Source organism: Centropristis striata, chromosome 14 (assembly GCF_030273125.1).
Source record: "Centropristis striata isolate RG_2023a ecotype Rhode Island chromosome 14, C.striata_1.0, whole genome shotgun sequence".
Classification (NCBI taxonomy): Eukaryota; Metazoa; Chordata; class Actinopteri; order Perciformes; family Serranidae; genus Centropristis; species Centropristis striata.
The window spans coordinates 16,356,043-16,379,953 of NC_081530.1; the positions used below are offsets into that span (position 1 = coordinate 16,356,043).

The 23,911-nt window shown below is 37.9% G+C and overlaps 1 protein-coding gene across 1 annotated transcript in view; it reads left to right on the forward strand.

Moving 5' to 3' along the window:
* The window catches only part of pvrl2l (PVR cell adhesion molecule related 2 like), a 369,773-nt gene that overhangs the window by 213,558 nt on the left and 132,304 nt on the right, over nucleotides 1-23,911 (forward strand). The window lies entirely within an intron of this gene.

The window sequence follows — 23,911 nt, forward strand, 5'->3', positions numbered from 1 at the left end:
AAATAGTTGCTCCCATTTATAACAATGATTGTGCTGATTCTGTAGAGCTGCAAGACTTTTATATTGCAGTGAACCACAAGGCCACAGAGAGTAAAATGTAAAATTAGCCAAAAAACAGCTTTGGGGTCCAGAGGGTTGAATAAATAATATATGGTGGAATGTCTCCAGGTTACAATTTGAACCTCCAATTTAAAGATAATTTGCTACAGTTATGTTATATTTGATACACTCTCCTGTACATCCCGAATGTAAAACATCTTCTTCCCTTATTGGGCTTTAAAATGTTAATGATTTTCGGCCTAAAAATAAAATCCCTGACTTTTTGGAGTTTCATCTCTCTCCAGCACATTTACCCTCTATTTGGCCATTGTATGCCTCAGCACATCTTTCCTCTGGGGGATTTCTTGCAGCAGCATTAATTCTAAACAGTCGACTCTGATTACAACTTTGGTGCCTAATTAGTCCCAGAATCTTGTAGCGTGCATGTACCCTTGGTGAGGAAACTCATCATCAGTCATAACTTTTGTTTTTGCACAACCCATTTTCAATAAAAAAAAACCTTTCTGAAACAATTCTCTGTGGGGAAAGTGGTAATAATTAAGCCGAGTCGTGTTATCCGTCTATAAATACCAGCCTTCCACACCTCTCTCACTCCTCAGGACTTCTCACAGAACAACGCAGCGTAGTGCACCTGCTTTGGGATATTTAGCCTCCTCAACAGATCTGCTACAGGACATGTTTCACGTTTTGCTAACTCATCGAGAAGTACAGTCCCTCTCAAGTTCAAACACTTCCACACACCTGGAAGCTGCCTGTTACATAACACGTTTGCCTGCTGTGCAAAAACAGCACAATTGAAGGCCTTGCCTTGTATCTGGACATGTTATCTGGATCATTTAGTTCTGGTAAATCGGTGTTCACATGATCTCAATTCTGCCTGCATTTTGATTAGATCTCAATATGCAAATTAGATAGATGAGGCTGGTGGACTTGCCCGTTCCTGCTACTTGTCAGGTTTGCTTAAATAAATCAGCAGGACGAAGCGTAAGGTTGCTTTTGTTACATTTTGTTCATGCTGTACAGGCTGTATTTTCACCTGGGTGATATCAGAGCACAATGCATTCTGTGTGCATTTACACTTACTATTCACACGTGGTTTTCTCTTCCAGATAAGATATGCATACCTTGCACAGCAGCTGGGTTCTCATGATATCACAAGATCTTGCGAGAATCTCACAAAAATCCATCGTAGTAGGACTTGTTTGTTGTGTCACTGCAGGACCGTTTTAAGTGTGTTTTCAATGCTGCAGGGTGCATGCATGCTCTAAGATCCAGACATTTAAACTCTACAGAACAACAGTTTTTATTTGAGTTTCATCATTTATCCCTCTGGACCCGACCTGAAATCAAAATGATTTACATTTTCTTAAAAAATCTCTTTATTCTGCAAAAACTTTAAATTCTGCGCTCCTTGGCAACATTGTGAAGCCATGATTGATTTTGCTGAGTCGTACCATCACATGAAAAAAATTCACTGAGAATCAGACAGAATGCAGGCTGTTTACACAGATCAGAGAGGAGAGGACAGGCGATATTGGAAAGATTGAAAGATAGTTTCTTTTTAATGTGTGTATTGACTCAATGAAATTGGAGTTAATAGATGACTGCAGAGAACGATACTTCAAAACCACAAAACAAAGACTTGAGTCTTTTTCTTTCTTTTATGTTGAAGACGTTTTAAATGCAACCTTGATACAGATCTAATAGACGTATTGAAATGTGTTTGTATTCATCTTGGACGTGAGTTTATACGATTTAATCATCCTTAAATAAGTCTTTGTTGAATTTGTCTTCTTGCAGTAAGTGTAACAGACTGTCCCAGCAGCCTGTCCGGTGAGTTGGAAATGGGGTCACGCCAGTTACAAGCGTCCCTCTGTGATCTTTAGCCTGCTGCCCCGCCTCACATGGCGCGTGCTCTGGGAGGTTGCAGTCCTGAGCGCTACCTCTGTAAAGTCTTGTCCTTGCTGCGGCGAGCGTGGCGCCCATGCTAAGCAGAGGACGCTGTAACAGGTCACTTGGCTCTGTCAGGGGGGAAAGAGAGTGGGAGGGTGGAGGGTGCAGGATGAGGGTGGTAGCTCAGCGCTCCATCTGGGGAATACCAAATAGGCCACGAGAGAAGGGAGAGAAAAGGAGACTTTTTTTTTCACAGATCAGAGAAAATCGAGAGTTAAAAAAGACGAGAGGCAGAACAGAAACAGAAACCTCAGCCCCTGCCGAGAGGATGAGAAGACATGAGAAGAGACCAGGTTTTCTGTAAACCACCTGAGACCGAGGAATGTTTGAAACACCGTCAATTATTCACCATCGAGCCTGGAGTTAGAGATGGGCAGATTTGTTACTTGTAGAGCCCAATTGGTTGGCTGCGGCGTAAAAAGATGACAGAAAGTGTGTGAAAGGAATAAGAGATTTGGCAAGATGGGATTTATAGCTCCAACAATGAAAGCTGGAGGTAGGCAGGAAGCCTCGGAGGAGTATTTTTGAGCACCTCTTCGCTTGGCGATTGGCTGCTTCCACCCAACGACAACTGACAGTCCCTTTCAACCAGGCCAATTAGTAAAAAGATGGCCGTCCTGTTTAGCTTTCCTCGGCGCAGTCTATCGGCAACAGATCTTTTTAATTGTAAAGAAATGTTGAGCAGCACTCTAGGGACCCGTGTGCAGGGGTGGAATTGTATATATCCTTCTTTTCTCATATTCCCTCTCTCTTTGCTCCAGCTTTAGCACCCGGTACAAGCTGTTCTCTCCATGTTTAATTCAGCAGAAGGCATGAAAGTGTTCCGCATTATCTCTCCGCTTCACTCTAAAGGAGGAGGAAGACGGCGAGATAGAAAGAGAGAGAGAGAGAGAGAGAAAGAAGGGGGATAGAGGGGAACGGAGTAGAGAGAGAGGAGGAACAGAGAGGAGGAAGAAGAGGCCTATTAGTTATTGAACTCGGCTTTTGTTGTTAATCCAGTTAAAGCCGAGCCTCTGCCAGGCCAGCTGAGACTCCAGCAGATGTGGATGAAGTTTCCTCCTCCCAGCGTTGGTTAGAAGAGGTCTTATTGTACTCTGTAACCAATTTACTTCAGGCAGCGGTGTCCTGCTTTCCTCTACCTTCTCCTTCTCCCACTGTGCTGCTCCTGCAGTGTTCTGGGCTATACTTAGGGATGTAATTCGTCATGGATTTATTTAATTTTTTTGTTTCTGTCCAGGTTATTTCAGGTTTTGGGTATGCATGTTCATATGAATGGCCATTTATTTCAAATGGATGTCTGCTATTTTACTCTTTCTGTGGTGTGTGCAGTTTCAGCTGTGTCCCTGTGTAACACTGGTTTATAGGCTTATTAAAGGGATTGGATTCAGGATTTAACACTATTAATCGCATAAAGGTGGATATTGTTTTTCGTAAGTAGATTTTGTCAAGTTTGTTCTTGTACTTCTACTTTGAGTGGCAAGGGGGATCTACTGTACATCCTGTATCTACAGTATGTACACTTTTCTGCTCACTTGAATCACATTTGACTGTTCATTTTCCTCCTAAACAATGGAATTAGTTTGACTAAATCCTGATTTAAATTTTTCAAGAGATTACATCAAACCTGGAAAGTTTTTCTCCTTCCGAGCAGTCTTATGCTGTTAACATAAAGATATTGATTATAGTTCACCATAGATTCCCTTACCAATTGGTCCCCCTTTATAGAGAATTAAGGGTTGTGGACAGTGGATTTTTAGGGGGAGATAGCAGGTCAACAGTAGATGTCACATAGAAACGGTGGAAACCATCTGAAAGCTGGAACCTGAAGATTAATTTGAGATAGAGCTCAGCACTGTGTGTCAAGTTGTTCTAATCAGAAAACTGTCATAAAAATGACTTAATTATTTAATGAAATCTATTAAGATGTGCAGTGCTTAACAAATGTGTTAGACCACTGGTTTATACCACAACTGTCCTAAATTAACAGCATAATCCATTTGTAATGGTTAATACACCAGTATGTAGAAGCTCTGTAGCCAAAATTATATTTTTAATGCTAAGATATCAATTATTATTATCCATGAATTTTCAAATGTACTGTTGTTTGTAAAAATAAAAAATAAATTAAAAGTTAAGCACATTATTATGTCTTGATTAAAATGTCAAATTACAGTGATTTACTGTACAGAAAAATTAGTTTTAGTGTTGAATGTTCTGCTCGAATAGTTTCTGACTGCTCAGAGAAGCCAAGTGGGCCGGCTCAAATCTGGCTATAGAAAAGTGAATTCAGTTTGTTATTTGCCAAATAAATAACAAGAACATTTTTAATTTCAAACAAGCTTTTGAAAGATTTCTAAAATATTTGTTTTTTTTGTTTTCATGACAGGTGGTCTCATACATTTGTAAGCACTATAAAAGGGTTTAGAATATTAATATATGCCTTTCTAAAGTCCATTTCTATGCTCAATTATATTGTATTTCATAAGTTGTTGATGCAATTTTTGGGCTCATTTTCTGCTGAATTCTGCCATTTTCTTAATATCGAGAATATGCAAAAACAGTCCAAAACCCCTCAACACAAGACCTTTGAAACAGCATTTTAAAAAAATCCATGCTGGTATTTTATTTCAAAAACACTTGATTTTACTTTGAGATTTCTATATACGTCCTGATGCTGCTCTACTTTGTGGTTGTGAAGAACCTGTTGTCTGTATACTAAAGAATCAGATGGTCTCACCAAAATTCATTTCAATTCTAGTACTTTCAGCTTCCACAGTCAAGGAACCTTTATTGTGTTTTTTTTTTGTCCTTGTTGCAACCTTCTTCAATTTGCAGGCCCCTGTGTTCACTCCGGCTCTTCAGTGTGAGTGGTGCTCAGCTGTCCTCCCTCTTATCAGGGAGTAGAGTCGTCTTCTGCTCAGTCATTTCAAACTAAAAGAAGACTTTTCAACTCACTTAAGAATCCTGGAGCATTTCTTTAATGGATTGGATCTAAAGAGCTCTTTATATCTGCTGTTTCTGACCCTTGAAATCCAGGATTCCTGAGAGCTGAGCCATTAACTTGATTCAGCATTAATGTGGCGCTGTAAGGCTGTCAGCTGGAGATGCTCGACTTCATCTTTGATGGTGACCTTAACACTGATGTTCAGACAAAGGGGCTTGTGTCGCCTTGTTTTGTTCTCAAATGAAGCCACTTTTTATCGTTCATCTTTTTGGTGAAAGACATTCCGCCTTTTATTTCCTCCTGCCTCGAGGGCCCCAGCTCTCTTTATTCCCGTCTGAATCAAAAGTCCCTTTGACGTTCCAACTTGTGCATGAAACACTTCTGATTTTATGTGGTGCCAACCGAAGAAACTGCATCACCCCCATCCTGGCATCACTTTAAGGGTCTGAGTAGTAGTGCAGCAGCTTTTAACCTCTTGTGAACCCGAGTGTTACTTTGGATCTCTTCAGAGTGACCCGGTCAGTGATATGTTATTATATATATAAACTTTATTACAGGCTCTCGACCCAATAGCAAGACATACAACATAAAAAACAACAGATACATAAACACATACAAACGTACTCTATTATTGAGAGCTCTACCAGGAAAATCTGCACGTTGGCAATAGTACAAGACAGATCGAGGTAACTCTGAATGAATTAAACCACAACATCTGTGATCTTGACGCATGTCTTTTAACTTTTGTGTGATTGTGAAGGTCCTGTGGTAAAATACTGATTCAGCATTGCACTCTGGAGTCATCATGGACAGTTTGAAGAAATACATACAGTGCTTAACAAATGTATTAGACCACTGGTTTGTGCCACAGCTGTCCTAAATGAACAGCATTAGTAATTACCTAAATCACATTTTACATTTCTGTAATGGTTAATACAGCAGTACGTAGAAGCTCTTTAACCCAAATGATATTTTAATGCTAAAATATAATTATTATTCATCCCAGCTGACATTGGGCGAGAGGCGGGGTTCACCCTTGACTCTCTCATTCACTCCTACGGGCAATTTAAAGTCACCAATTAAACCTAAGTGCATGTTTCTGGACTGTGGGAGGAAGCCGGAGTACCCGGTGAGAACCCACACTGACACGGCCGGAGTCGAACCAGCGACCCTCTTGCTGTGAGCACATTATTCCATCTTGATTAAGATATCCAGTTATAGTTATTTACTTGCATTCCTGAACAGAAACATGAGTTTTAGTGGTTGAATGTTATGCTGATTAATGTCTGACTTCTCAGAGAAGCCCAGTGAGCCGGCTTGAATTTGGGTATAAAAAGGTGAATTCAGTTTGTTAATAGCCAAATAAATAACAATAACATTTTAGTTTCAAACAAACTTTTTAAAAGATATTTATGAAAGAATTTTAAGATATTCATGTTTTCTTGTTTTTACGAAGGGTGGTCTAATAAATTTGTTAAGCACTGTTTATTTAAAATCTGTGCAGAAGAAACAGCGATACAGATCTTTTTTCTGTTCATCCTTCCTTTTCAAAACTTGGCATCTTGGAAGGAGATTCAAATGTTGTAAAGCTAAGAGTCGGCTTGAGCAACTCTTATTATCCTCATGAATGATATCTTATGAAAAACGACAATTCTATTTACTGCTTTGAAACTGTTGCACAATTGCTTTATTAAGCACGTGACAGACACTGGGTTTAAAAAAAGTCATAAACATGATGAAGGGGAACAACTTGGCTAAGATTAGGCAAAAACTACTCTGTAAAGGTTAGAAAAAACATCAGGGTTTGGCTTAAAATAATTACTTTTGACACAGTTATAGGTGACATGTCATCTTACAGAAGTTGATTCAAGGGTAAACTTAAAAATGGGACACATGGCCAGCTGTCTTGGGTCAAAGTCTGGAGTTTGTTGGACATACCAGCCCTTCAGCTCATCCTAAACAGACTTTCTTGATCTTTAGATACATTGCTTCACTTCCTCCTTCCCTCCCGTCCCGTCATATTGACTACCGCCACTAGAGGGCACTGAATAACAAATAACATCAATATGAGTCATTATAAGCTGCAGCTCCTGGCTCTTGATAAATGTAATCTACAAATTAAAGTCCATTAGGTATAATTACGAACAGTTAAAAGAAACAGCCTGAGCCACTAGATTCATGCAGAGATAAAGGCGGTGAAACGGAGGTCAAGGAAACATTCATTTTCAAATGTTTGTCACTGATTAAGTGCCATCACTTGAGGACATTTATCAGACATTGTTCAGCTCTTCTACGGAGGCTACAAAAGGCTTTATACAAATGCATATATAGAGTCACAATCCCCGAGGCCTGTAAACAGAGTTTGATGTGTAAAATGTGTAAAATTCTCCTTTAAAAACCTCCTTATCTCCTCTAACCTTTAACTTGATCACAGTTAGTATCACAATGTCAATGAGTTATGGTTGTATTTGAGTGGTTTTCTGCCCTCGTATGTCTCAGTTGTACAGCTGATTATAAATATTTTTAATCAAGTTCAAGGAAAGTGCAAAGTACGCCTGCAACAAAAGAAGAAATGACAACTAAAGCAGAGCTAAATTACTTAAATTAGTAGATTTAAAAGGAGCTATACATTTTGCACTGACAGTGAACTCAACTGTTCCCTTTTGTTGCTTGACTTGACCCAAAATAATCTATTATGCAACATTTTGACTATACTATAAAGTGACACTTCAGACTCACTTCACAGAGCAATCCGGACCACTCTCTTTAATACGATGTTGAAGTGAATTCAAAGCCCTTAAATGCAGTATTTTGGGGGCTTTGGCTGTTTGGATTTTCCTTGACACACAGAAGTAAACAGATCAGAGTGTCATGTTTTGGCCAACTGGTTAAATTTCCATGAGAAGAAATGAAATCAAAGAAAACACACCTCCAAAGCCCTCTGAGACAAAACCTGTGATTTCTAGCTGTGGAAATAAAATTGACTTGACTTTACCACGAGAGTTTTCAAATCCTTGAAAGGGTCTGGTTTTGAGGGTTTTATGTAAAATATATGGCCTTGACAATTCTAGATTTCTGTGGAAAAAAAAAGATTAACCCAACCAATGATGTATCTCAGTTCTGTCGACTTACGTCCAAGGATCATCATCCACACCTGGGAACTGTGTATAGATGTTTTCATACAGCAGCTTTAAAAGGAGTGTTTGTTTACACTGCAGCTTCTATAAGTCTTCACACACAGCCTGACACGGGGAGTCCTTGAGAATCAGTAGTTTATTAAATCTGACGTATAGGGTCAGAACCGGGGCGGCCCACCGCATTACTTTAGTTGCTATAGCTTCAATAAGATATGGCTGAGCAACTACAAAGTGAAGGCTAAAAAAAATGAAAATAAAGGTATGTTGTGTTCATTTCTCAGGGTCAGCAATAATGTTCCTGGGTCAATTTGAGATGTTTATTTATGCAGAAACCAAATCCCAATAAACATTGTTTATATTTGACTATTCACTCCATTACTAACAATCTCAATCAATATTTAGTGCAATCGTGTTTTTTACCTCTCTCAATTCACTAATTTTTCAGAAAAAAAGCATGTTAAAACTTTTTTTTTTAATGTACATTGGAAAGACCTACATATAAAATATAATAGTTTTACATGACATTGATTTTAACATGAGGATTACACTAAGCGTCAAGTCTTGCAAGAACAGGTCGGGGTCAGGGGTCATGAACTTGCAAAAATTTTAATTGCGCAAAAAATGGGAACTAAAAAAAAAAGGTAACTAAAGGTAAATTACATTCATCACATGTAAATTACTTGTGACGAAATCAAAGTTTTTCCTTCAACATAAAAGTGGCATGAGCTCAAAATACTCAACTAAAGCATATAAGTACCTTTAATTTGTACTTAACCCTCCTGTTATGTTTGTTTTTCAGGTACAGCAATAATGTTCCTGGGTCTATTTGTCAATTTGACCCGAATCATATTTATTTATCCAAAAATGTTAGAAACTAAAAAATCCCAATAAACATTGTTTATATTTGACTATTCACTCCATTACTAACCATCTCAATCAATGTTTAGTACAATGGTGTTCTTTACGTCTCACAGATCATGCGTCAATGAGGATAATTCATTCAATTTTCATAATAAATGCACGTTAAAACGTTTTTTTTATGTACAATGATAAGACCTACATATAAGATACAAAAGTTTTACATGACATTGATTTTTTAAAATTGTTTTTTCTCTATCTATCTAGAGGATTGCAAATATGTGAGATAAACCATTTCCATTTTTATATGTTGATTACACTTATCACAAAAAAATACTTTTAACTATCTATTTTTTTAAAAACTTAACATAACAGGAGGGTTAAACTAAGTGTTGAGTCTCGCAAGAACAGGTCAGGGTCAGGGGTCATGAAATTGCAAAAATTTAAATTGTGCAAAAATTGTAATTAAAGGTTTAAATTAAATGCGATGAAATCAGAGTTTTACCTTCAAAATAAAAGTGGCATGAGCTTTAAATACTCAAGAAAAGTATAAATACATTTCATTTGTACTTAAATAGAGTGCTTAACATGACTTACATTGCATCCTAGTCCACATTTTGATATATTTATTTAGAAATTTTATAAGCAACAATCATATAGCAAATATTGAGCTACTGCAGTGAATTGCTGGTGCCACCCACGGTCAGAACATTGACTTGTTTACTTGATACTGACATCAATATATCCTTCATGTCCACACTTTTAATATATCCTATTCAAATTCAGCTACAACCACTGTGACAGAAGAAGCATTATTTTCTCCCTGGGAGATGTCTAAGGAAGATTCATCTGTGCATCCATCAGGCATGAAGTCTTGTTTTTTTTTTGCTATTAAATCTTGTTTTTTTTTCTTAAAATGAGTAGAAAATTCACTAAATGATATATGGTCCTTTTTCAGGGCAAAACAACATTTTTTTTTTACAGATTTCTTACCAATCAGCATTGTAGAGAAACAAGATGGATGATTTGCTCAGTTTAGTCAGACTGTGACTCGTTTCAGGCAAATATAAAATTCTTTATACAAGTGGAGCTGCATGGAAACAAGTGAGGTTATCTTCCCCCACGGGCAGAGTTACTTTTCTCTCTTCTACCAATCAAAATCAGGCTTTATGAGTGAATACAAGATTATAACACTTACAAAGACAGATGTTTTTTTATAGTGCAAAGCCCTGCTGCGTTGGACATCAGCCCGGCTTCCATCTTCCCTGTTTCTTCTTTTGAGTGTAAAAACCGCAGGATGATGAGAAAAAAAGCTCACACTTTAACAGCTCTGCTATCAAGTCTGTCAACGAATCTTTCTACCTCCGAACAGAACACGAAACTTGAGAAAATGTGAAGGGTTTGTTTGTATTGATGGGGGAAAATGAGGGGGGAAAATCAAACAAAACAAAATAACCCAACTGAAAGCTCAAGGCTTTGAAAAGCTGTCGATAAATAGTGAGTCAGATCATTTCAGTGTTCAAGCTGGGTTTTATTTTTAAATGTATTTTGTGTGGGAAAGAAATACACGAAATGTGCCCTTCAGTACCTCTAAACTACAGAGTGTTCAGCCTGTGAGTGTGGTATAATTTTGCCTTCAGACACTTAAATTAGCCCACTTGCTTCATTTTCATGAGAATCGTGTCAAATGATAAGATGTCTAATTTTTGACTGAAAGTTCTCCCTGAGATCAATTTCCTATAACCCCCTATAAGCATTGATCTGCATCCGTGTGTAGGAGTCAGAGTTTGTCACTTTTTTTGCTCGTGTTTTTATGCTCCCTTATCATATCCGTACACATCACAGCGGGAAAACCTCCATCATCATCTGTCAGGTCAGTGCTGATGACCGGACAGATATGGTATTTTCCTCCCGGGGAAAAGTGAGACGGATGGAGGTCATGTTTAGCTGTTAAATGAGCAGATCACTGTTTGTCCAGGGAGAGAAGATCCATATGTGTGTGTGTGTGTGTGTTCAGCCTCTGTGGTGAAATGGAGTTGGGTTTTTTTGAGATACTGACTAAGTCCATAACCCGTGAGGCTTACAGGGCCGCTGGGTCTTTAAAGCAAACATCAACTCACTAACTAAACTGACTCTGGAGCTTCAGTGGCAGACCTCTTGCAATTTCAAGCCGTTTGTGGTGTAATGACGCTCTAAGTGCTTGATGACAAACTGGGCATTTAGGTCTGCAGGCTGTTCTAATTCACTGTTTATACCTACAAAACGTAATGAACTATAATTCACATATAACCCATGTAATCATGAGCCAGGAGGCACAGCTTATTCTGAGCCATACTGATGTTTCTTGTTAAACGTAGGCGTTGTAGTGCCCGTTTTGTAAATATGATGAGATAGATGCAGTATAAAGATAGAGAAAGTCCACATAGGAAGAAAATTAGGATGGATGTATTGGTCAAAAAGCAAAAAGTCAACATCTCAAAAATGACCCTATATAGAATTTATACAACAACTTATTATGACTCATATTTATTGTTTGGCAGGCGGCTTCTAGTGGCCAAGTATAACAGAAGCCACGGCCGAAGTACATTTATAAAGAGTATAAAGAATGATAAGGTCCACTCAAGTGTGTGATGGAAATCATATGAAATCAAGTGAAACCAAAGGCCAATGTTGTTATGTTATGTATCTAATTTCAGTTCTGTGCCTCGCCTTAACTAGCACACGTGTGGTAGTAGGTATACTTAAGATTTACCTGTAGTTACAAGGACATGTTGCTCTCAGTGCTTGCAGTGCAGTCATCAATTTAGGAAATGCTCCTGTTAACTTGTAAGTCTAATCATGTTCTGATTCAAATGTATAGGCCTAACAGAAGTAATTATTTTAACCCATAATCATTATGTTTTTTCTATAGTTAACCAAGTAATTCTGTCTCACAATGTTAACCACATATTTAAAACTGCAACCATTCCACAATGCTCAATAGAAATGACTGCTGTGCATACGTTTTATAGGTAAGATATCATGCAAACAGTTGTACAGGGGCCAACTTTGACCAAATAACTCTGAATGAAAGTTGTAGCCTTTCTCTTCCATTATCTTCCATCTTGGTTTTCCAGCTAATCATGTATGTGTGAAAATGCACATACTTGGTTTCTTGTTTAGAGTTAGATGAGTAGATTGATACCACTTTCATGTCAGTACACTAAAGTTAAAACTACAGCCAGCAGCCCATTAGCTTAGCTTAGCGTAAAGACTGGAAACGGAGCCAAACATTAGCCTAGCTCTGTCCAAAGGGAACATCTACCAGCTACTATAAAGCTAATTATTGCTTGTCTGATATGTAAAAACAGTTTCACAATGCCAGGCTAGCTGTTTTCCTCTGTTTCCAGTCTTTATGCTAAGCTATTCCAATGCTCACTGTAGCTTCATATATGCGTATATATAAAAGAGACTTTTTTCAAAAGTTTTGTGATCTATTGGGAAAAGGGTGATTGCCTTTGACTCCTAGTTTATATTGTCCTTGGTGTGTGTGTATAACAGTGTGTATTTGTGTGTCTACTGTGATTTTGTGTTAGTGTGTAAGTGAAGTTAGAGGTGTTGATTAACTGCCAAATTTAGAGAGAGTGGTAAAACTCACTGTTCTGTTCAGGATTAAAATACTTATTTTAGAGTGCCTTATGCTTGCTTTGTTTGTGTCTGTGTGTCTATGCGTGTGTGTGTGTGTGTGTGTGTGTGTGTGTGTGTGTGTGTGTCTGTGTGTGTGTTTTTGAGTGATTTTTACTATGTGTTTGTTTGTGTGTGCAGAGGAACGATGTGTGTTTGGTATGAGGTTGCAAACTGTTTTTCTTTAACTGCAGGGTGCAGATCGAACATCTGAAGAGATCTCTAAGTGCAGACGTGTGTGTGGGTGTGTGCATGTGTGTGAGCAGGTGTGCATGCATGCATGTATGTTTGTTTGTATTTGCAGAGTGTGTGATGTATTAGAGCACAAAGTCACACTCGGCGTTACTTTAGGGCACATCTCAGAGAGCAGAAATGGTGTTTATAGTTGCTCCCATGTGTTCTGTCCTGCTGTGTGTCTGCCTGCGTTCTCACATTTGCACTTCTCAGAGCATTAGCAATGACATTATGCAGCAGCAATTAGCATAATTTCATGCGTGCATACAGTATATATGTTCATCATTTCATGCAGCGTGATCCAGTGACAAAAGAGAAGAATCAGACACAGAACAAGAGAATTGGAAAAGGTACAAATACACACAAATTCTCACACTTAAACTCTCAGGAACATTACTGTCACTGCAGGAGACGAAGTGCCGCTCATCTCCACTTTTTCTCGCTGGCTCAGATTTCATAACGTGCCTCTTATCTGTCAAAGTTGATCTTCCTGGCAATGCAGTTAAATATCAGAATAGCGTTATCATCTTCTCGGGATTTTCGAATTCTATTTTATTTTTTTCTGCCAGTGGATGAAAGAAAGAAGAAGACTTCTAATCTTCGCTCCTTTTAAAGCTGTGTTATCTGAGACATGTTAAGGCTCTGTAGAACAAGATGATCTCTGCAGGACTTATTGATCAATAATGACGCTGCAGTTTCTTCTCATCTTACAACTTAGTTTTTGGAACAATTTTTTTTTTTTTTTACAAACCCCATTTACCTTTTCTAGCTGCTCAGCAATAGAGCATCACGTTTCACTGCATTTGCACTCAATCAACAAGAGAAAATGAAGCTTTTGTGAGGTATTTTTTTCTTTTTGCAATTTAAAAATGTTTATCCATGTTGACTAAACAAACAGAATCAATCAAATCATTTTTTAAACACTTTACTCAGCAGTGTGCCACCTTTTCACTAGACTTGTCTTGTGAGATATATGTGTGCCTGCTAACTTTTGTGAGAGACGGATGGAGTCAGATAAATTACTTCAGTGTTAGAAATCACTTGAGATGGGACAAAAATATGTGACATTTCATATTGCACTCAGCGCTAGGAGTGAAAATTAGGATGGAGTGTGTGATACTGTGCAAAAGTTTTAGATGCAGCATAACAGAGACGTTTCCTGGAACCCTAGAAAAGATTTTGGTTGGCAGGTTTTGTACTTTTGATGCAGCTTTAAAGGTAAAAATAGAGTAAATGGACAGACTTTAAAGTTGCATAAATGAGGTCTGTGGTCTGTTCGTTTAAATTGCTTTGCTTGTAGTGTTACTGATACATTCTAACAAGATGCAGCAGTCGTTATAAACCACTTTGGGTGAGAGCACGAAAATGAGGCTTCCAGCAAAACAAAATTCAAAGAACAGAAACGTACAGAACAAGAGCAGAGGATTGAATTAGCAGGAAGTGGAAACTCAAGAGTTGCTGTTTAAGTGAGAAAAGTTGAATCTGATTTATTCTGTGGCCTTAAGAAAGTGGCTTATGTTCTTCTCAGGAGGGAGGATTAGGAAAATATGTGATATTCTGGGTTTTATGGTCTTCATAAGCAGACTAACTCAGACAGGAAACATTACTGAGGGAGAAGGATTCATGCTTGTTCTGTTCTCTTTTCCGGCTCCTCTCTGCTGTGCAGAATTAGAGACATCGGATTGTTTGTGTCACATTTCTTTTTGATTTGACCTTTAACCCCATGCTGCTAGTTAAACCTTAGAGACTAATTTTTGTCTTTTTTTATATGGTGGGCAGGGTGTCTTTTGGAGGAGATATCAGGTGAACATACAGGTGCATCTCAATGAATTACAATATTGTAGGAAAGTTTATTTATGTCAGAATTTAAAAAAGTGGTAATAACACATTATATAGATCCATTACACACAGAATTTCATGTCTTAATTTATTTAATTCCTTGTAATTATAATGATTATGGCTTACATTTAATGAAGACCTTAAAATTCAGTGTCTCAAAAAAGAATTAATATTACAAAAGACTAATTTTAAAAAGTATGTTTAATATGGAAATGTTGGCCTCTGAAAAGTATGTCATCTATATGACTCAATACTTGGTTGGGGCTGTTTGACTTGAACTACTGGAAATGGACTTTTCCATCATATTCTAATGTATTGAGATGCACCTGTACATATATACTGCACCAGTCAAAAGTTTGGACACACCTTTTCATTCAATGTTTTTTCTTTATTTTTTATTATATTTTCTACATTGTAGATTAATATTAAAGACATCAAAACTATCACAGAACACATATGGGATTATGTAGTGAACAAATAAGTGTTAAAACAACCAGAAAATGTTTTTGTTAGAATGCCATCCTTTTAAACTTAGCGTAAACCTTATACTTAGGTATGCATGTATTTGAGGAACAAGACTTGTGTCTCATCTGACAACTTGAGAAGGACGTTCCAGCTGTGTTGACAGACTGACCGCATAAACTAGCCAGACCGGAGTAATACATTATAGTAACTGGTTCCCAGATCGGCCACCGTTTAGTAGTATATCTATACATATATACATATATATATATATATATATATATTTGGACACATCTGCAATGCCACACTTTCCGGTGTTTCATGGTCATTTCGAATAAGATCGCCACCACTAGTGTAGGTATAATTGATTTATACATAATTCACAATCTACATGTGAAATTTAATTTATGTACATGGAGATTTACATGTCTAATTACAATACACCTAGGCGACACTCAGGCGACAAGTAGCACACGGCTAATTCACCGGCGTTAGCGTCCTTTTGCCCACTCTGGTAAACCCAAGGCTAACATACGCGTTTAAAACGATATACAGCTTAAAAGATAAGAAGTTAGACTCTAGTTTCACACCACTTAATTCATTGGAAACATAACATGATCATTTATATTAGTAGGTAATGTGACATTTTGATGGAATGTTAGTCAATAGCCAGCCAATGTGGGATTCAGTGACACTACATCTGTGTTGACAACTTGACCGTATAAACACAATGTTAGGCACCCTTCAATGTACCGAAATGTCATTCACTGAGCCACGACGAGTATATAAGATCTTAAAGACGCTGTATTTGGTTCATTCATTGCGAGAACTAAATCCGATATGGATCAAATGTGCATTGAAGGACCACTTGTTTTCCTCCTTCATCAAACTAACAAAATGCCTCCTATCAGTTTTTTATTTTAGATTCTTCGAGGTAGCCAACCTTTTCCTTTGATGCTCTCAAACACATTGAGAAGGCAAGAAATTCCTTAAAGTAACTCTTGACAAGGTGCTGAAAACCATCCAGGTGATCAGCTCATGAATCTGACTGAGAGAATAACAGAAGTGTCATCAAAGCACCGCATAATACCAGATGTGTTCTTTTATAGTTTTGATGTCTTCAGTATTTATCTACAATGATGAAAATAAAGAAATAACATGAAATGAGGTGTGGTACTGTACAGTGTGCCACATAAAAATACCACATAGTGTAATCTTATTTTGTTGCATGTTCTCATTTAATTTTTTTCATTGTGTGAAAAATCTCCACTTGACCACCTTGCACAGCTGACAGGGTGTTGTCAGCTTAATTTTCACCGTTTGAAAAAAAGTACACACACACACTTGAAATGCAGCGATAATAAAGTTGTGATAGATGGGAGAGTTAAATGTCGTAAGTGTCTTGAAATATGATAGAAATCAAAGCAGCGCACAGCAGCATGAGAATAAATTTTCAATTAAATGTCACTGCTGCAACATTGAGATGAGGGTCAGTTTTTTTTATTGGGAATGGATTCAATTATCTCTGTTTTTTGATTCATCATGTATCTCGTGATGAAGCCAATTGGATCGCTCCTAAAGTACCAAGCCCTCGGCCATCTCTCTCTCTCTCTCTCTCTCTCTCTCTCTGTCTCTCTCTTTCTCACACTGAAAGATAATTGAATAAGTTTTCAATTAACAAATGCAGCCCAATCTGCTGCGCCGCGCGGCCTTCACCGCTGTCTCGTGGTTACACATTCTGCCTCAAATCCATCGGCTCAAATCACAGTTTTAATTTCCCCGCCAGCTCTTTCATTCTGCGCTGGTCCCTCCTGTATTCTGCACGGCTCTGTTAGGAGAAGAAGGGACAGAAAGAAAAGAAAAAAAACAACAAAGGGAAAGAAGGAATGAAGAGAAAAAAGATGGTCTACATTAAACATAATTGCTTCCATTTGACATTTCATCAAGTCTTCTCCTGGTGGTTACTGTCCTACTTTTCTCATTTTGTCCCTTTTTTTTCTTTTCACTTCGACTAAATGAAGAAAAATAAAAGTGTTTTGTCTTCTTCGTGGAAGGAAGTCGACTGGGTGTGCGTGCCGTGATTGATATAATGTATAAATTTCCGATAAAGGTGTATTAATCATTCATACCTGCAGTTTAACTACTTGAGCTTGTAGTGTGGGGGCAATACATTGCTGCAATCAGTCAATAACTGTCAGTGCAGTTTCAACTCATACGAGCAATAATGAAACATCCATTTACTCCCAAGACTTCTAAATATCAAACCACACAGCTGAGGATTGAACTGTAAAGTTTAGAGAAGTCAATGTTAAAGCTTTTAGAACTGTTGAATCATTATCGTATGAATAGGAAAACAGGCTTTTATATTTACGGAAGTCTTTTAACTGTACATCCGGGAGTCAGGATCTTTGTGTATTCAAGCAACACGACACATGCTGTAATTGCTGCTGTTGCAGAACTGATTGAGTAATTACAGTCAAAACCAGAGACACTTTGTTCACCAAGTACAATAAATGTACAGAAATTTGTCTCGGTGATGGTTCTCGTAGGAATAATACCCTGTATAAAACCTATTCCCTGAATTCATTACGCTAGTCATCATCTCATACAGTTTTAATTTGCCAACATGATCAAGTCTCTCCAGAGGCGGGAAGCCGGAGATCTCCTGGTGAAGTCTTTCGCAGACAAATCCAGAGGTGCTCACCAAACAATTACTGACATGAGATGATTTATAAAGCAGCACGAATATTCACTTGATGCTGCTTTTATCTGAAACATCTTCCATGCTAAACATTCACTTCTGTGTTGTTTCTTCACTGCAATCCCCAGAAATCAGCTGTCAGTCAGACAGTGCAGGCACACTGATGTCTTTATTTCCTCAGTGAAGTTTCTGTTTCAAAAGCTGCACTGTAAAAAAAATGACACTGGCTCAACTTAAAAAAATTGTTGTAACAATTTGCATTTATCTTTTTTAAGTAATTCCAACTAAGACATTATTGAGTATTTCCCATGAGACTTTTATAGCTGGACTAACTCAATTAGTCTAATACAACCAACATGATTTCTTTCGTCCTCTACAAGCTTAATTATGTTGAACCAACTCAATTTTTATATCAACGTTTTAGTGTTAATAAGTGGTCAAATTACTCTATTTAAGTTGCTATAACACCTTTATTTTACTTTCTTTCTACTCAGAAAAGTCCATGCAAATTGTTACCTCTATTTTATTGAGTATAAGTTGAGTATAAGTAACTTATTTCACTTAAGTCATATTGTAATACAATATTAAGTTTAATTACCTTAATATTTTCCTTGTTAAATGAAGGCAGAAATGCTTATCCAAAATCAACATATGTCTGAGTTAAGACATCTTTCCTCATTTTTAATTGTGATCAACTTCTTGAAATAAGTTATCAACTTAATAAAACAATGGACATGTAACGAATTGTATTTTTTATGCTGAAAAAGCTCATGTTTTTAAGTCATACTAACTAACCTCCTGAATGACTGCAGCGCTCTTTACAGCTGGTTTTCACTGGCTATTCATAAATCTGTCACGAACTTTGTAACTAAAGAGCGTTTGTTTCTTTTGGGAATTACATTTATATGCAACAATTTATTTACATTCAAGCTAAATCACGACTTCCCCCTCACCTTAAACTGAACCCTAATTGTGTCTTTGTTGCTCAAACCTACTGTAACCACCCGCCCAAACTTCCAAAGTAGTGATTTACTACATCACGCTGCACAATTAAAACCAAACTAAGCGATTCACAAAGCAATGAGCAGTGTAAACACAGATGTTCCTGCAGCTACAGGAGCAAAAACAAAGGCTTAAAACGTGATGTAGTTTACTTTGTTTTATTTATATGTGCACACTAGTGGTGTAAGAAGCACTTTTACTTTAAAGTTGCAGTACAAAAGACTAGATATATTCAAGATTCCAGATTTCTTTATTGTCATTTCACAGTGCTAAATTAAGAGCAAAACTAATTAGAAACACCACAGAATAATGATATAAAAATGGTTAAATAAAACTGATAACAGATGTGGTTTTTCAAGAAAAAGTCATGCTTCAAAAATGTTAAAAGTAAAAGTAAAAATAATTCACCAGAAGTTAAAGTACTCAATATATAAAACTTGTACTTCAGGTAAATCTCTACTTGGATGAATGAATCAAAGTTTAGTATCTAAGTTTATTAAAACTCAAATCTGAATCTGCAGCAGGCATAAACACAGTTGTACAAAAGACTTAGTTTCATTCGTTCAGCCTTTAAAAAGTGACAAATTATCAGGCCATATTAAAAGCATTGTTGTGTAACTGTTGGTGCAAACTATTTGACGTGGGACTTGACAACCTTTACAAGGTCTTCATCTTATTCTAACCTCCAGACACCCAGAGCGTCCTCACATATTGCATGCAAAGAGTGAAGGACTCTGAGGACTCTTAAAATACCAGAACATGACCGTGGACATCGCTCAAATCATAATTTCCTTCATGTCGAATACATTTTTTCCACAGCTTGTGAAGTTCCTCCCAGGGATCAATAAAGTGTCATCCCAGCCTACTTTTATCTGATGTCCTAAAGTTATAAAATAAAAGTAGTGAAGTAAAAAGTTATTTGTTGCATTTAAATTTGCAGGAAATGTAATGTAGTACCTTGAAACTGTACATAAAATACTTGAGTAAACCTACTTTCCACCACTATGGTGCATACCTGCAGAAATATAATCCAGCATTAACTGAACTCAGACAGTTTGGATTCAACTCGGCTCGCCTTGGGAAGAAACATAAAACCAGTTGAAAATGGTTAAATAAAATAAAAGTTGAATAAATGTTATTTATTTGGCAAAGATTTTGGAAAATGACAAAAATCAACTGAAAAGGCAAACTACAAAGGATAGCAAGGTCTGTGGGTGCTGCGTGAATTAAGTAAACAAATATAACCAAAAAGGTCCACAGAAAGAAGAACAGATATAAATAAAAACTCAATAAAAGCACCAACCAAAAACAGCCAGAACAGAACTCCTGCACCTCGTGTTTCTGAACAGAGCACTTTCTGTGTGTGTAAAATCAGTAATTGAAACCGTATCCACCCTGTCCCCAGGTAGATTATGAGCATCTCTATACTTGTAAACACAACAACTAACATTGACCTGAAACACCAGAGAGAGGCAATTTGGTGACAATTGTTTGGTGTTACTGGCGCCCTCTAGTGGCTGTAGTAATTAAACAGGCCAAGGTTCACTTAGGAGACTGGTCTCCCTTCAAAAACGACAATATAGGTCATTTGTAAAGGCAGCAAAACGTAGAGGTTAAATGGGGGATTTTCAAACGTAGCTTCAAAAGTTTTCAAAAGTTTGAACCAGGCGGCAATCTCGGTCTGAGGCAAACCAGGAAGTGCCTCAAGCTGCATTCTACTGAAAATTCCAGCAGGGGGTGCTAAATTTGGCTGCAAAAAAAATCTGTCCATTCATTTCAGTGCAAAATGAGAAAACTTCTGACTTGATTTATTACCTCAGAATTTTTTTTTTAGGACAACACTATGGTCTCAATCGCTAGTAAAAAATCTTCTTCAAGACAATTTGATGTTAATAGTTCAAATAATGGCCCCATTTAGAAAAAAATAGAAGATAAAGAATCGTATGATTGGGGCATGGCTACCTTTGATTGACAGGTCACCAACAAGGCAAGCCGTCATCAGGAGAGAAGCAGAACAATGCGTATCCACGGCAACGTGTCAATAAAGTTATATAAAACGTTATATAGATATACGTTTACCGGTTTGGTCTCATAACTTTGACTCTTTCACACTGTATTTTCACTTAATGACAGTTTATTTGAACGTTTTGTTCTTTAAAAATGTCTTGTTCAGCGTTTGGTTGGACTAACAAACACTCCAAGGAGTCGCTGGTCATTTCCTGAGGTGAGTAAAGTACATGGCGGGTACAGTGTTTTAGTTGGTCTTGTTGGTCACGATAATCCCACCCCCAACCCCCAACGTAAGCGGTTTGCGGTTCAAGACCAACAATGAGTTTGTGCAGCTCTGGAACCAGTTTCTCTGGCCAAGAGAACACCAAAGAACTGGTTTGAAATGGGGCTCCGGCTCCAAAACGACTCTAGAATTTGGTGGAAAGGGGGTAAAATAAAAGGCGACTGTAGGTACCAGCAGCCAGCATAACAAACGTTAAAGGGAAATATCCAATAACAGCGAACTGACCTGTGAGCACGGCTGAATGTTTCTGCCACAATGGCAAGAGCAATAATCTTATGATTACCTTAGGCTACTGTGTCTATCCTGAATATGATCAAATATTTCATTATGGCATAAAAATATCTTGTTATAATGTGATAATGATCTCATTTATATTTTCTCTTCACAATGAGACACTGGCAGCAATAAGCAGATATAGATATATATAGAGAGACGTCTAACATTATTACTGCTCCGTTAGTTGACTTTGTGTTGTTTCTTTTAACCTGCTCAGCTGCATAATGATTGAACTTTAAGAGCGTATCCAGCTTCAGCTTCAGCAGCCCACACATGATCTGTCACTATTTTCATAGTGGGTCACTTCAGTTCCTCCGTCCATCCAGGTGTTGAGTCTTCTCCCTCTGTGTTCACTGACTTTTCCACTACAGTCAGAGAAAAGCTGAGTCACTCCCATCCTTTCAGGCTTAAAACTTATCTCCAAAAGCACCTTGTGTTACCCTCTTCTACTCACTCACACATCCTCTTATCTGCTGGTAAAAACAGTATTTCTCCCTTTCTCCTTTAAGGTTATTTTTCATTTACACCTTATTATTTAGGATCTATACAGAATCATAATGCCTGCGACCCTGCACTCATTACTGCTGGATCCTTGTTGAGGTCTGTTTTCCTTTTTGTGGAGGAAACTCAGTTAGCCTTGCAAAACACAAGTAGGAGTAAAAGCAAAAACACTTGAGCATAATGTGTTTGACCAGAGAAATAAAATGATCAGCAGATGGTTTAAGAGTACAGGATGAATAGATCTTTCTCTGATTGGCTGCTTTTTATTTAGATGCTGTTTTATTTAGACAGGAATTTCTAAAGTAGAGAGCTTCCATCCGACAAAAAAGAAGCAAAATAAATAAAGATGCCATGTCTGACAAAATGATTGCTGGCATGCAAGGAAAACACATTATGCTCAAGTAATGACTCATCCTTAAATGCTGTTGGAGCATGTGGAGAGAGTAATCTTGTTTTTCAAAATACTGACTAATAAATTCCAGGTAGCAACATATCTTTTCAGTGTGTGTTGTGACTGACAGGCATAAAAAAACTAAAACACACTGCTCACAAAGCCTCTGGCCAAAATGTATTGAATTCATATGATAACTAATAACGTTATACGGGTTGCATTCACTCTTTACCTTCACATTCAGCAGGTTACCAGGTAATTCCCACAGATTCAGAAATGATACATTTTGCAGTCAATGAAATGCAAGAAAATACATTTTATAAATGTAGAAATGCAATATAAACAAATCGTGTTGCTCATACTAGTGTGGGTTTCTACTAGAAAATGTTTACATGCTTTAATTGTGAAAAAAAAACAACTTTTTTTCACACTGTCCATCTGAGTCTACCTGTATTCACCGTCTGACTGAAGCGCTCCATTTTAACACTTCTCTATTTGAGCCCTGATCCTGAAAAAGCCCAGTCTGCTCTGATCGGCTCGCAAGAAATGATGGCACACCTTTGCAATACTCTGATACATGGCAGTTTGTTCCAGTGAGCCTCTGTGACTCTATGTGACATCAGAAGCAGAGCTTCTTGAATCCACGTTTTCTGACTGACTGTTTCATATCATTTCACACTTTGTGGGTTGGAAGGAACTCCAGATACCCAAAACGATGTGTATATAAATATATATATATATGTATATAGCAGTGTTCTCTGTCACAGAGAGCGGCTGTGGCTCAGTTGGTAGAGTTGGTTGGCCCCTAACCGAAGGGTTGGTGGTTCGATCCCTGACCGTCACAGCCTACATGTCGAAGTATCCTTGAGCAAGATACTGAACCCCCAAATTGCTCCCTGCGTTCATCGGTGTGAATGAATTCCCAATGGTGGCAGGTGGGACCATTTAGGGTAGCCTCTGCCACCAGTATGAATGTGTGTGTGAAAGGGTGAATGAGCGCAGTCTGTAGTGTAAAGCGCTTTGAGTGGTTGCAAAGCGACTAGAAAAGCGCTATATAAGTGCAGGTCCATTTACCATTTACCATAATTTAAAGAGCTTTCTTGAGAGCCATGGTGAAGCTCAGTTTGGTGGCTCTGACCACCAATCTTTGCAGCACTTGACTGCTCACAAGAGGCGGCGCTGTGGCAGGCTGAATGAAGCCTGGTTGCTGACGGCAACCTCATGTCACTTAAAGTTGCCAGCCATGACCTTAATTATGCAAAACTTTAAGCCTTACCATTTGCGTTTCGCCCACTGGGAGAGTATCAGTCGCGACTATTTTCAAATCAAAAATCTGGTTTCGTCAGGTTGTTTCTTATCTTTCAGCAACCAAATAAAGCTCTAAACCCCCCGTTGGCTTCATTTTTTAAGATTTAGATTAAGATTCTCTTATTAGTCTCACAATTAGACCTCTTCATTTAACCCATTGTTTTTTTTACACACCAGTGAACACACCATGCTTGGGCAGCACGTTTTTATGTGTAGGGGGTTAGGTGCCTTGCTTGGGGGCACCTCAGTCCTTAACCTGAGTCCTCAGTCCTCGAACCGACGGCCCTCT